Source organism: Gavia stellata, chromosome 10, assembly GCF_030936135.1.
Source record: "Gavia stellata isolate bGavSte3 chromosome 10, bGavSte3.hap2, whole genome shotgun sequence".
In the NCBI taxonomy this organism is placed as follows: Eukaryota; Metazoa; Chordata; class Aves; order Gaviiformes; family Gaviidae; genus Gavia; species Gavia stellata.
Window position 1 is genome coordinate 9732631 of NC_082603.1, and position 15245 is coordinate 9747875.

General features: G+C 35.7%; 1 non-coding gene across 1 annotated transcript; it reads right to left on the bottom strand.

The window, feature by feature from the left end:
* Nucleotides 1-834: 834 nt before the first annotated feature.
* On the bottom strand, nucleotides 835-957 carry LOC132317664 (small nucleolar RNA SNORA5). The gene has a single exon (XR_009484145.1). It is a non-coding gene; the product is annotated as a small nucleolar RNA SNORA5 (small nucleolar RNA).
* Between the last annotated feature and the right edge of the window lie 14288 nt (nucleotides 958-15245).

The window sequence follows — 15245 nt, forward strand, 5'->3', positions numbered from 1 at the left end:
AAAAAATGCATGAATAAGAAATGTATCATCAGCACAGAGGTGTAATGTGGCTATGTGATGAAGTCATTGATACGTAGGCAGATTTAATTGGTGCAAAAACATATGATTCAAATGTCAGATCAGAATCAAGAAAGATTTCTGAGCTCATTTTGGCATGTAAGGAATATATTATGAGACAATGAAAACAGAGTAGGTGCTTTAGTCTGCTGTCTGAGTAGGTTTTTTTGCAGATGGTATTGGCTGTGCAAAATTAGTAGGCATGGATTATTATCTCTACCGTGACCTTACAATACAAGGATTCGTTTTGAAATAGTGTTTCTGATGCTAGAACAGTATAGAAATTCAGGATCTTGCATGTAGATTGAATTGCTCATCAGAAAACATACACATCAAAAGAAGTTTGAAAATAAAGAGTATCTACGAGCAGAGCCTTGTGGAGGCCAATACTTTTATTTAGGAAAACAGTTGCTCTACTCAGAATGAAACATTAATACAAGGCTAGTTTATAAGTAACAGTAGAACAGTAAGTAGTATTTTGAGGAAAACCTTCTTGCCTCAGTTTACTTTGTTTCATGTGTTCTTTACATTAGCATGAATAACCAACCGCTATACCATGTTGCTTTCTCACATTCAAGTCACGCGTCTCAGTTTCATCCCATTTAGGGCACCTTTCCTGCACTCTATCCTTTATTTTCACATCTCCTAGGGTAGTTGGATGAATTTTTGTCTTTTTTCTCTGCTGCATAAGCTGGCACTATCTCAAATGCTCACATTGTTGCTCTCAACCAGTTTCCTCTCTCTGTGAAATGTTGTTTGTTGCTATGTTTAAAAGCTTTGTTTCTCTGGCTGAAATTATTTGCTTAGCTGGCCCAGAGTAATGCCATAGGCCAGTGCATTTCTGTGGCAGAGGTTCCACTTTCTCTTGGTGACAGAAAAAGAGAGAGAGATCTGGCTGCTTGAAGCTGCCATCTTCTGCTGTGCTGAATGGGTAGGTAAGGTAAGAGTAAATTGGCAGCCACAATGGAGCTTTTCTTGCAGCAAAAGAAGCTTGCGCACAAAGGGATGTGTATAACTGGGCTTATGTGTACATGAAGAGATTAAAAAAACAGAAGAGATGTTCTTCCAAACTAAATCTGCCCAAAGCCTCTTATTCAGAAGGACTGTGCATCCTAACCCCAAGAAATGGTCTAAGATCAGGTTCCTTTTAGTACCTGCAAAGCTAAAGCTTTTGGAATTACTCAGCTCTTTCTGCCAAAATATGACCCCTAGGTTTTGAGCTTGTGTTCTGTATCTGCCTTGCTCAGTATGTGTCTCCACACTTAAATCTGATCACATTAAGTATGTTTCTGCAGCAGAAGATCTCTTTCAGTGCTAACAGGTATTTCTGATTTAATTGACACTTGAAGTGACAAAACTGATTTCTGTCATTGATTAACTGGATGGTTGTTGTGAAGTTTTTTGTTGGTTGAGTTTTTTGATATTGGCAATTATAAATTTGAACATCTTTAGTATAGATCTTAATATTGTTTGTGAAATATTTCTTTGACAGTAAACTTTCTACTAGCATCTGTTGTGTTTGTCTGTCTATCCACTCAGCTCTTCAATGCCAAAACATGTGAATGGTGCTGCCTATGTACACATGTGAAGAACAGCTGAATAGAACAGAGCTTTTAAAGCACCTGTTATTTTGTTTCAAACCTTACTGCTATTTTCAGATATTGTGATTCACAAAGATTTTAGTTGTTATTTATAGTAGAATAATAATAATACAAAAGTTCTCATTGATTCATCCTCATTGATCCGTTTTGTGAATGCAAGCTGACCCTTTCCTAAGATGGAGAGTTCTTTCTATTTTGTAGACTAGTAAAGAAAGTAGTATCAGAAAATCAGCTCAGAACAACAATAAAAACGTTTATAATGAGACAAATAATTGAAGGAGATTAGCCACCTATAATGTTTGAGTCCTGAACAATTTTGTTATATTTACATAGAAAGATGTACAGTCAGGACTCATGCCTGAATCTTTAATCCAGTTTCTCAGTGAGCATAAAATCAGATGATGGAACACTTGTTAACAGTACATTAGTGCTGGTCCTGTGAGGGCACATAGACATACAGGAGAGATCAATCACAATTTAAAAGTTGTCCGATTGCACATGTCAATGCATCCATTTAAACTTCCACTCTGGTAATTGACTAAATTTTTTTGCATTTCTGTGCCTTTTGCAAAGATGATGAGAATGTGAGGTAGTGACAGCAGGAAACATGAGGTGTTTGTGTGGTCCTCTAGTGCATACGTACTTCAGCTGACTCTAGATGGAATGGCCAGTTCCCAGCACTTTTGAAAATCAGGACTTCTGTAATTCTCCCTGAAGGCGTCTGAGGAGGTTTTTTTTCCTATGTTGCGTATCTGAATGAAGTGCGTGACTCTTGGAGACTGCCCATGCACTGGTGTATCTTTAACACATTGTACTACACAAAAAAAAGACAAGGGAAAAGGGATGCTGGAGAGCTCACACAGAATCTAGTAAATGTGGTTATCAGCCTTTATCAGATTTTTACAAAGAACAAAAGATAATAAAATGGGCTTTATCCGTGAACTATGTACAGTTAATTGTCACTAGAGAGGAGAATGAGTAAAATATTTCACATGCTTCAGTGATACATTGGAAGGTTCTTAAATATGTGTATAAGCATATATAAAGTGCATTGGCAATCACCAAAAGCAAGATTAATTACATCTCTATGTGATTAGTGTTTGGTCTCTAGGGTAGACAATCTTATTTGGTGTATGGGTTTGGCAGTAAGTAGGGAGAGAGTTCTTTACCTATCGTAAATCTAACTAAGTTGAAACTAACAGTTAAAATTCTGCTCTCAGTTATACCTATCTAACAGGATTAGATTGAAATAATGGAAAATGTTATGGGAAGCAGAATGTGACTATCTTTACAAAGATTTAGCATTATCTTTCTTGTAGCCAGAAAATAGTTGGTGTTACTATGGGTCACAGTTATTATACTTAGCATAGGATTTGTGGGCATCAAATTTTCCTGTGTCTTAAAATCAAAGACGGGCATTCAGCTTATACCTTCCAGTTTTAAAAGACAATTTCCTGAAGGAAAAAAGTCTGCTGGATTTAGTAAAACATTTCTGAAATTTATATTCTTTTAAAACCAGTATTATAGACATACATTCTTTTTAAACTGTCCCTTTTTCTGTGGTTTCTTTGGAAATATCTTTTAAATTCAAAGGTTTTGATCAAATATTGTATCTTGTATCAGGCAATTTGAACACAAACTAGGAATCATCAGCCTTCAGCTTGTCTGTTATTTGTCTACTGAAAATGATCCAACTGTCAAGATGTTGAGCAAAGTAACAGTAATTTTAACAAAGGAATCTCTTTTTTCCTCAAATGGTCAAGACCTTAAGAAGCAGAAGATCAAGAAATTACTTTGCTTGTTCAGTCAGTAAACTCTAATGCGTAGGGGTTTTGTTGTTTGGGGTTTTTTTTTTTGGTCAGGTGTTTACATTTCATGTTCACAATCTCCAAATACTTGAGGACCATTTTTGCTTAACTAGAAGGGATATATATTATGTGTTAGCACAAATGTCTACCCAGCTTCTGACAGGAATATTTGCACAGTCAGTTTTTTATTGTCTCTCTATTACAGCTTCTTTGCGTAGGATAAATTTGGCTATATCCATGAGCAAAGGTTGGGTATTTTTCACAGTATATATAATCATGGAAACAGGCTTTTTGTTGTTGAGTTTCTGTAAGTTTTACTAAGAACACCACTAAAATGTGAATATGTAAAATCTTGCTTTCTTACTTGCTCACATTCTATGTAACAAGTTGAAAAATGTTTACATATGTCTATGACTTTAAGGACAGCAGTTTAATACTATCATGAAAAGTCCTGCTTCATTAATTGCATCTTTACTACTGGTTTAGTTGTGTTCTATTCAGTTAGAAAGTAATGTTTAATTAACAATGTTACCAATGTTATGAAGGTGGTTTTGTGGATTATTTATGGCATGGCCGAGTCAAATGTATTTTGAGAGTCTGAGAGGGAGATACTGGAGTGGAAGTTAGACTCAGCAACCTCACAACTCGACCATGTCTGTAAGAGTTGCTTAATGGATAACGAGGATTTTATTTGCAAGCTGTTATTATTCAGCATTGAAAATTTGAGATACTCATCCTTTGATTGGTATATATGGTAGTGTTATCTGCAAATAACCCAGTTCAAAGGGAAGTTATCACACGAGTCTTTATACTCATTTGTGGTTTTGTTGTGCCTTACATTGCCCAGTTGAAGAAATGTTTACATGTTGGGGAAACTAAAGCATAATGAGGGTAGGAGTTGCCTGAGGCCGTACAGTAGAGTACTGATAAAAGTGGGAACAGACACTAGCTGTTTGAATAGTCTCTCTTGTATTTTTATCCATTGTCACATTCTGTACTGAAAACATAGCCTAAACCAAAGTTCATCGATGTCGGAAGAAATGGTCTCATTGACTGTGACAGGTATTAATTTAGTTTCATGGTATGTGGCTTAGGATTCACAACACCCTAGAGATGTAAAATGTTCACATTACACAATGTATTCTCCAAACATTGCTTTATTTTCAGAACTAAGCCTCTCCCTCTTTGGATTTCCTATAGTATTAGTTTCCTAAAAGACTGTTAAGCCCTTTGAAACATTTGTGGGAGTATGGGAGTGTATGTAGAATCAGTCACTTCTTGTAAGCCTGATCTCCACTTCTATTTCTCCTGCTTAAAAACAGACATTTAAACAAACGTGCGTATTTTTTTTTCTTAAAAAAGATTCTGCGTTACTAAATACTTGCTCGTTTGTTTTCCTGTTTCTGATTAATACAGGCCTATCTCAGACAGAAAGGCAACAACAATCATGTTTGTAACACTGCATGATACATTGATCCAATCTTCAAGGTTGCCCTTTCAGTTCAGCAGCTTCATTGACTTCTGGATAGTATCCATTTGTATTTCCAGGCATCTTAGAGACGTTATTGCAGCCTAAACTTTTAGACTGAAGGTGTTCAAGATTATATGACAACTTTAGCATTGATTTAGCACTCATTTTAGATAAACCATTTGGAATACCTTTTATTTCATTCTTTTATAGGCTCTGCACCTAAGGAAAGCAATGTATAAAGTGTCTAAGAGGAGAAAAAAGCTTAAATAATTTTATTGCATTTCTAATAACTAGAAGTGAAGGACTTCCAGAAGGAGTCCTGGAAATAGACATCTTAAATTCAGCTTCTTTCTTTGACACAGATTGGCTTTATAAACACTGTTTAGCTTTCTATGTTCCTGCTTGCAGTTGGTAAAAGGAAGGTAATGGATCCAAATCAGATCAAGCAAACAGTTGACTTTAAGCCTGTAAATGCAAATATTGCTATAAAAGGACTAACATTACTGATCTTAGAGAATTATAAAGCTAAGGCATGTTTTTATGAAGAGTTCTGGGATCTTCAAATTATAGAATCAGGCAGCTGAACTCCTGAGAAACATTATTATTAGCTGTGGAAATTATTCTCTCATATAATTCTGAAATGCCTTTTATCTATTTAAAAGCAATGATTTCTTATGATAAATAAGTTGCACAGAGCTAACTCAATTTTTTTTTGTAATTTATTAATGACTGCTTGACATGTTCAGCAATTCAGTGATGTACCTCTGTTGATATTTTGAGAAATCAGAAAAATGTCATTTGCACGTTTAGATATTTGAGCTTTATAAATTAAAACATACAAAATAGCTCAAAAGGATTAACAAAACTTTTCATGGAATAGTGTCCAAAAGGGGTTAACAAATACCTCCTTACATTTGCTCTCTGTTACATTAGAAGGCAGAAAACACTGTTGCACGTACTGCACTAATCATGTATATTATTGAACAGCTATTGACTGGTACAGTGTTTGGGAATAAAAAAATCCTTGACAAAGCTAAGCGAAAGGGCAGATACTGTTACTCAAATGGAAAAACTATCTATCTCATTACAAAAGCATTTTCAAGGACATAAAAACTTCAGTCCTGAATGGAAGTGTTTTATTAGGCTGCTAAACTTCTCAAGTTTTCGGCAGATTTGTCAATTTTAGACTTAACTTCCTTTAAAAAAAAAAAATCTCTGATCCCTGTAGGATTCCTAAGCTAATTTTTAGCTTTCATTTTCTGTGATTCCATTCTCTTCCAAGGAAACAGAATAAGGTATAGACAGAATAAAAGTAATGAGGTTCTATTTCCTCTTTGAGAGAGTCAGCCTTGAGCTGCCCTACAGGGCCTGATAGAATTGTTCAGAAAACAGTGTTTTCCATGAAAAATCCTTTTCCAAATATCTTTATTCTTATTTATTAACATGTGCTCTGGAAATTTAATTATAAAACCTTTTTTTTTTTTTCCAAAACATTTCCCACTTTTTTTTCCCAAGATAATTTTTCTTTTTTAGGTTCGATTTAATGGGACCATTTTCAATTGGCTTGACTTCCTATCCACCTACTGGGAGAAGTAAACAGGGAAATAGTCCTGCTTCCTGGAGTGTCTGGACCTCTTATTTGTTACTTTATGTGGATGTACAATGTAAGTCAGTCTAATGCTAGATGATGGTAGATATCTCTATTTGGTTCAGCAAATTCAATTGGTCCTGTAAAATTGGAAAAAGGTGTTCGGATACTCCCAGGTTCATTGTAACGTCAAGTTAAAATTGATTAGATACGGAATTATCATCAGGATATGGTAATGGATACATGTTTTGAGTTCTTTACAGTCTATTACACACAAGAATGTCATTGCAGTAAGTGAAGCTGTGAGCATGAGAGCTGCATAAAGAGAAAGGGATTTCACTCAACCTAAACACTCCCGTAAATGGCTGGAACGCAACATTACAGATATAAAACAAAGGGCAGAAGGTCTCATTCTTCATTCTGCTCAAATAATTTTCTATTGTGTAACATCATGGGTAGCAAGTTCAGCCAGGAAGTTCTTTATGATGGAAGAAGTATTAGAGGTATAATGTAGAAGAATATACACTCCAAGGCATTTATAAAAGTGAAAAAAATTTCACATCATGTTTTTACAGTACAGCTTTTTTTTTTTTTTTTTGTGAGACCCCGGCAGATGTGCTCAACTGCTATATTAACTAACAGCACTGCCCTAACATAAAATAGCTATGTTTCATTTATAGACATAATTTTTAGGAGTGTATAAGCTCTGTAAATTTCTCCTTGTGCATTAATATAGACAAAGTAGATCGGCAATAAAGAAGAGAATGATAAATGCAATGAAGCATCACAATATTGAGTTCTTGGGTCAAGACAGAGGCCTTGCTGAAAATCACTGGTATTTTTCCATTCTAGTGATAGACATAATCTTCAAGCTGAATTGCCTGGAGAGAGTTCCCATCTCACTCTTTCTTCAGGATATTTATGCTGCTCAGAATACAAGCTGCTTTCCACCGGTTGTATTCTGGTCTACTTAATCTCTTCTGAAAGTGTACAAGGTGGGACAGCTGCCATTCGCATATCAATGCCACTGGATGTTGGGAGGAGTATGTAGTTTTATGGGGAGAGAGGATTTTATAGAGCACTGATGGAAGAGCTATAAATTCATCAGTATTTCAGTATTATGGCATAAAAAAAAATTTCTCAGCTTTAAGGTGAGATAGGATAAATTTTGAAATGCTAGATCTGAGATGTGTATGTTAAAGGTGATTTTTTTTTTTTTAGTAGGGAACAATGAAAGAGCAGAATTACTCTGGGGGAAGTTGGACATCTATCATCATGGAAGCTGGGTTTTATGGTGATTATCTACATACTGATTACTTGGAGACTGAAATTCCAAGTTTTTTAAAAAAGTGTTTCTTTTCTCTAGAGTAATTGTGTGATAGACCATCAATACAACCAGACTTAGGTACAGAAATACCTTGGCTTTGAATTAGAAAAAAACATGTTGATATATTTTGAAGTCTGAAATTATATTTTATATGTACTATTTAAAAGGTCTCCCCATTTCAAATGCTTTATCATTGTCTTCCTACAATATTTCCAGTACTCATAGACATAGATTTATAGCCTGTAGTAATCTTACTGAGTCATGCATGCAATTATGAACAGATGTGTTGTTTGAATTGGAGCATAAAATACCAAGGGATAAAGTTGTTTGTGTGATGAATACACTTAAAGCTTGATTTTGCTGTCATGAACTTTTCAATTTCCTTTTGTTACAGTTTTTAAAATTCAGTGAAGAATAAGAAATAGTAATAGCAATAAATTAGAAGTAGAGAAAGAATGTGTATCATGTCTCAGAAAGATTGCTATAATGGAAATACCTTATCCACACTAGAGATCTGCTTTATTGCCCACTTTCTTACCAGCTTTTTCAGCTAGCAGGTAATTTTTTTATTGCAGACAGCTCCAAGTTCAGTGATAAGTCACTGTCCATATTTACAGATATGAACAAGGGTGGCATCTCTCCTGTGCAATCTGTGTGAGATAAGGGGTGTTTGTGATCTATAGGGGTGAAAATTGGGATGTGGACTTTGTGAAGTTATATTGTGGAGTGAATGCCTTACAGGGTTGTAGTACTATAGATATAATGCAAATAAATACACATGTGCTGAAGTCCAATTCTATTTAGCAAAGTACTTTGGATATGTATTCAAATTCTCGTTTTCTTCAGTGAGACATCATGCTTTGCAAATTAAGTAAACCAAGGTACACGGTGAGTAACTAAGATGCGAAGTGCTTTCTCTGCCACTAGAAGAGGAAAGCGATTAAACAGGCAGTTTTGCTTCCTTAGTGGAAAGGGTAAGGTAAGAGGCAGAACAGGATTGATCCTGTTTACTCACCATTGCAAATCTATTATACATTAATGACTTAAAGGCAATGGTCCCTGTAAAGATAGGGGCCCTATGAGGATTATTAGCAATGAAAACTAGCACTTTACTGCTACCATGATAACAATGTAATTATTTTTGGGTAGCAACTGGTAAGTTCTATGTGATTCTGCTGCTTTCATGTTCTAATTGTTTTTATTTGCTGTTCAGTTACAGGCAGGGTCTAGCAAGGAATGTACCGTTGTTTACAATGCTCAGTAATTTCATTTTATAGTGGTTCCCCCTAATCTGAAGAAAGAGAGTTGCTTCCTTGTACTGAGTAAGTTTGTGAGAATCATGTGAAAAGACACAGAAAAAATATGAGTTGGGCATTAACCCATTAAACTCCAACTAATAAGCATTTATGCAATGGTCCTTTTAAATATGAGTCATGCCCCATTTAAAATCTAACTGAAATTACAGCACATTTAATTAGGAAAGATAGTTACCAATTCATTCCTCCCTAAAAAATCAAGTATATATTATAAGACATTTAAAATCTACCTCGACATTTAGAAGATAAATACAGATTGTGTGCTGTTGGCAAAAAACCCAAACTAATCACTAGAAGGTATATGATCTTTTTCCAGTTTTCACTATTAGAATGGAAGACTGGTGTCAAAGAAGGGAAAATTAAATGTATATACATTTATTTTTCAACATCCTGATAGAATTTCCTAAAAATCTCAAGTTTTAAAAAAAAACTAAGGAGGAAGTCAGCAGTGTTACCATGACATCACTTCACTGCCTTCAGAAAGTCCATGTTCATTTACAGTAACTAATGACTACCTAATTGCTTGTTTTGTTTCACTTGCATTGTTAAATTAGACTGAAAAACTTTTTAAAGACTAGAAATAGAAAAGAGTAGCGCATTGTTTTTAAAGAAACTTCAGACATACAACTGAAATTAGAGACATTCCTGCTTAAGTTTAAACATGATAGGAATGTAAACCCTTCTTTGCGGAAAATAACTAAATATTTGTTCAAACTTTCACTCTGCCATTTCCATCATACCAAGTACAGAAACAATCTTTTACCATTAAATTCCAATTACTTGACACTACCAGCTTTCACCAGGCCAGCAACACTTCTGCTGTTTCAGGTGCAGATTCTTGCATCATGTAACATCACATCTCCCCAGATCATGTCCAGTTGTGAAATCCTGGCAGGTTTATCCATATGCGCTAGCCTTTTAAAATAGTTTCAGTAATAGACGTAGAGAGGGCACATTTGCTGCTAAGCTAAATCCAGAGAAATCAAGGGAATTGTGCCAGCAGAGAGCTTGGCCTGTGAGAATTTAGAAGTTTGCAGCCACAGGTTACAGACGTCTTAAAAACCTTAGCATTAGTTAAAAGACTGAGAACCAATCTGCCAAGGTTTATGGGAACAAGCTTGAATAACAAAGTTGCTTTTCCCTCCCAACAATTAGGAAACAGATTGTCCTTGGTACTTACAACTTTTTAAAGTTATTTATTGTGTATGTATGTGTGATAATACCGACAAAGGAGGGAGGAGAAAGTTGATACTGGAAGTTACAACAAATATGCCTTGAAGTTGGTTACTCTGAGATAACAAGGGATGAAAGTGATTTGTTGGTGGAAGGACAGAAACAGGTTTTTTTGTTTCCCCTGGCATTTAAGAACTCAGCTGGCAGAAGAGATTGGTAAGAGAGTAGAGGCAAATGTAATCAAATCCCACTATAAACATTTACAAAAGTCCAAAGGAAAGGACTTGCGGTTTGCAAAGGTAAGTACTTTGGTGATATTCAGTGATATAACCTGGGAAAAAAAGAATTTAATACCTATTTTTCTGCTTATCACTGACTTCCTACAATGAATATAGAAATTTTTTTTCCACTTGAAACAGGGTTGTCTCGTTATAAACAAGCTGTGGCATGAAAATGAAGTAAGGTGGAAAATGTGGTGAATTAGGTATGTGACTTGACTTTGTAATTTTCTGCAGCTTCAATAAAACTTCTGAAACCAGTCAAGACTGAAGAATTTGCCTTAAAATCTTTTGTGAGCTGGATGAATTCTTTAATTAAAGACAAGACTTTCTCAGCCAGGCTGTGAAGGAGGTGCAAGACTGTACACGTGAAATATCTCCAGCAACTGCTTTCTCTCTTGTTTAGCTAGAAATAGACACATAAGGGAAGGTGTTAATGTTTGGAGAAAACACTACAGTGAATACTTGAACTATACCCTAAAGCTACACTGACATATTAAACATAAAAAGTCATTTGCAATTTGGTACCTGTTGAACATAATAACTGAAACTGGCAAACTGAATGTTTCTATGAAATGATTCAACATTACATGTAATCTCAGTTGCAAAGGTGTTTCCGCACCTAAAGCCTTTCTCTATCTCTGACCCTATATGCATATGAGGAAAGTAGGGTATGATATGGAAAGAAAGAGGGAATGCAGTTCTAGAGTTGGTTTAAATAAAATCTAATCCAGTCTAAAGGATTGCAAAGTAATGAAGATCCTTGTTATACTTATTTATATGCGTGTGAATGCTGCTAGGGCTAGTGAAAAATCTTCTGAAAATATTTTGTCCTGATGTTTCCAAGAAAATTATCAAAAAATTAAAATAAGGAAAAATAGGAAAATTAAATTTACATGAAAAAAATCTGTAAAATATTTTTCTATAATTGACTGAAAATGGTTTTTTTACACAGTTTTGGTGAAAAGTTAACATGTTTCTACTGGCAGTTCTTTCTCAAATGCCCTGTGGCGAAAAGAGAATGCAAGAGAATGTATCTTGCCTCCAGCTTTTATCTGAGTGATGGGGAGCCTGATATATTTGCTAGAAATCTGACATTAAGCCTAAATTAACAGCCAGGGCAGAAGGTGGGATGGCAATACCACATAGCAATAAGATGGGTCCCCTTGCTTGGTCAGAGTGCCTCTTCCTCCACTTAGCACCTCTCCAGCTCTGTGCCTCGTCACTACGGGCTTACCTGGCCATGACTGGAGCATGGCTGAACCTGCTTCTGGCCCTGGGCCTGCTCTGTTCACCTTGTTCAAGAGCTGTGGGACTGCGTCCCCATGTCCCCTTTGGTGGGGGCACAGCCCTGTCTGCCTTGCTGTCACCCATGGCTCCTGACTCTCCTTCCCATGCAGGGCAGCACCTGCCTGCCCTGCACCCTGACACACAGGCTGCTAAGAGAAAGGAAAATCCATGCAATTAGTACCAGCTAGGGACAAAATTACCTTGGGAATATAGCTAGCCCTTTCAGCTGTATTTTAAAAAAATACAGCCTTTGAATACAATAATAGTTTCACCGATGTCTATTTTGAACAGCATAACTGAACTAGTGCTAAATCAGGGTAAACACTCAAAACCAAAAGCACGAGACACATTCAACCCACTTCTGGTATCTCTTGAAAGTTTCAGAGTAAAAGGGGAGAAAAAGGGTGAACTGATTTTAATTTAATTTGCACGAGTCCTTGCAACTGTCTTGAAAAAATGGTTAATTTAGAAGCCCAGGCACTAGTATAGGAGTTCAGAGACTTGAATTTTAATTCTGTTAGTGTCTTCCTCTGTGACCTGTGGCTCATTTTATATATCTAGTCCTTGCCCACACGGCCTTGACCATGCACCTATTTTAATATACATGAGTGTACCCGTATGTCTTTGTGAGGCTACCCTAACTTGGAGTTTGGAAATATTCTGGCTCTCCTGTAAGGACCAGCAAAGACTTTTTTGGCTGATGTTGGTGTTTTCTAGGAAAGAAATACAACTTGTTCACTTTAGAGAAGATTTTGTCCTTAAGGTATTTTTAAATTTGCGGGAGAAATACCAACACTAGGAAGGTCATTCACTTTAAATAAATTTCCTACTTTTAAACAGGCTTTAAATATTAAATGATTATTGTTATATTTAGTAGCTCTTCCTGACCAGCATCTAAAGTAATTGTGATGTTAGTGAGAAAATGAATTTGCAGTTGTTTAATATATTCAGCAGCAAAATTAATACAACGGCAGTTGTCAGATAATTTGAACATTGAATTTATAGGAGTAATTTTAATTTACATCAAGCACTGTAGGCAATTTTTACACATCAATTTGCATTTCACTGATTATACTCAGCTGAGGCAAAATGGTGGCTTTTAAAAAGTTGCTTGTATTTCAAGATGTTTAATGCAACATTGCAGGGTCTGGGGAAAAAATATATTCTTTCTGATGCATTTTAAAAACTAAAGTTTTCAAGAAGAAAGCAGTTTAACAGAGCTTCATTCATTTCAACTGGAAGTATAAATAATTCTGTTTGTATCCCATAGTCCATGAACTATCACAATGTTTATTTTGCATTCTTAAACTGCTGCTTATTTTGTTAATTGCAAATTGGAGTGAAAAGATTTACCTAAAATACAACAAAAATGGTCTGTTGTGTTTGGCGTCACACTTAAAATGCAACATTTTAGTACTGAATACATTAATATTTGAAAACTATGGATGGATGGAAACAAAGAAATCAAAATTATCAATAGCTCATTAGATAAAAAACTTCAGATAAACTATTTCTAAAAAGTTTTGTTATTACACAACGTGATAACATAGAGAATCATATGTTGAGTTGGTGTAAAGTGATATACTTTCACTTCAATTAGTGTTACTGGTGAGGATCCCAGGCTCATACTATTACCAAGATCATAAAAAGTAAGTGTCTCTACATTGCAAGCACAGGTGCCTGTGCAAATACAGGAAGTATACACACTGGAAAAATTGTGAAGATTTTATTGACATTTTCAAGACGATGATATTGGAAAAATTCCAAGTTATGTTTTTCCAGTTAGCTCTCAGAATACATACGGTTGGCCTTGTCGTTAAAAATAAGGTTCAGGACTATATTACTGCAGTTATCTTATAAATGAGGCTTATGTTGTAGCATAGGATGACTTGATAGTTTACATTTGCTTTTTACTTTGAAGTCCAAACCACCATAATACTTCAGGGGATTGCATTTGGCAGATTTAGCTCAGCCTTTAGCCCCTCCTAATGAGTCCGGGACTCCTGTCAGACTATCCTGTAGAAATAAACCGATATGAAGGCAGAACAGGTTGTCACACTCTACGACATACGTCCTTCCACGACAACCTGGAGATTTTGCCACAATGGTGGACGGGGAGCACCACATGAAGAAAATCTGATTGGTACTTAGCAGAGTTTGTCTCAAGATCAAAATGCATCATACATTCCATAGATCCATGTATTTCTTTTTGTGTAGCTTGTAGCTAAGCAAGGTACTTTCTGTATGGTTAATGCTTCTTTCCCAGCATGCCAACAACTGAACATGAATTTAGGCACAGCACTTTTCAAGTTTCATTTTAGTGGCCATAACTGTGTTTCATTTTACCTGAATTACATTTACCCTAGCACCCCTAATTAAAATGCACTGCTGAGGGTATCCCTTATTCATATTATCCACTCCCAGCTAGAGACAGTTAAACATGAAGTCCTGGATACTCATTCATTTAGAAACATCATATTTCTATCCATTTTTCCATAATGAAATGGAGCCATAGTTAAAATAAATGTCCAAGGACACACAACAGGTTCAAGACAGACTAAATAACAGCATTACTCTCTAGTACCCTGTGAAACAGCTTTTATGGACTCCAAAGTTGTATGTGGTCAATTTGTCTATGTGAAGCAACGATAGCTTGCATGTTCTCATTTGCCACTACTCCACTCTGCTGATCCACTGTGGAAAAGCTGTCATAAAATCAGTTGTCCAAAGAAGACTATGTCATCACAGAAACACTACCTTTTATTTTTTATCTCTATTCACAAATACTTTTAATTTCGTTATATGTTTTGTAAAAGCACTGTTTGTTATGCTTTCTGTTACAGGGCTCTCCAGGTAAGCAGAATACAAAAACTGACTCCTCCATACCTAATAATTTTTTTCAACCAATCTTCTATCTTGGCTGAAGAAAGTAAAAGAAGTCCAGCAATAAAACCAGTCCAATAATGTCTGGGTACCTAAATACTGATACTCTGTCACTTATCATTCTCTCTTTGTTTATAGTCCCTTAGTCAGTTTTCAGTCTGTGTTCATAACAAATCAATCTGAATTATTTCTTTTACGGGAGATTATTTGACACATACGTTGATTTACTAAAGTCTGCTGAACTGTATATCATTCTAAACTACTCTAGATCTTTCATCCACTAACTTATAGAATTATTCTGGGATTGCGTGATGTAGTTTTCATGGCAATGTTTGCTTTTTTTGAAATCCATGCTACATAGTATATACCTCTATTACTAGTAGTGCATACATAATTTTGGGACTGACTGGGTTTTTAAGCCCAGTGTTCAATTTGGAAGGAACTGCTAGGGCT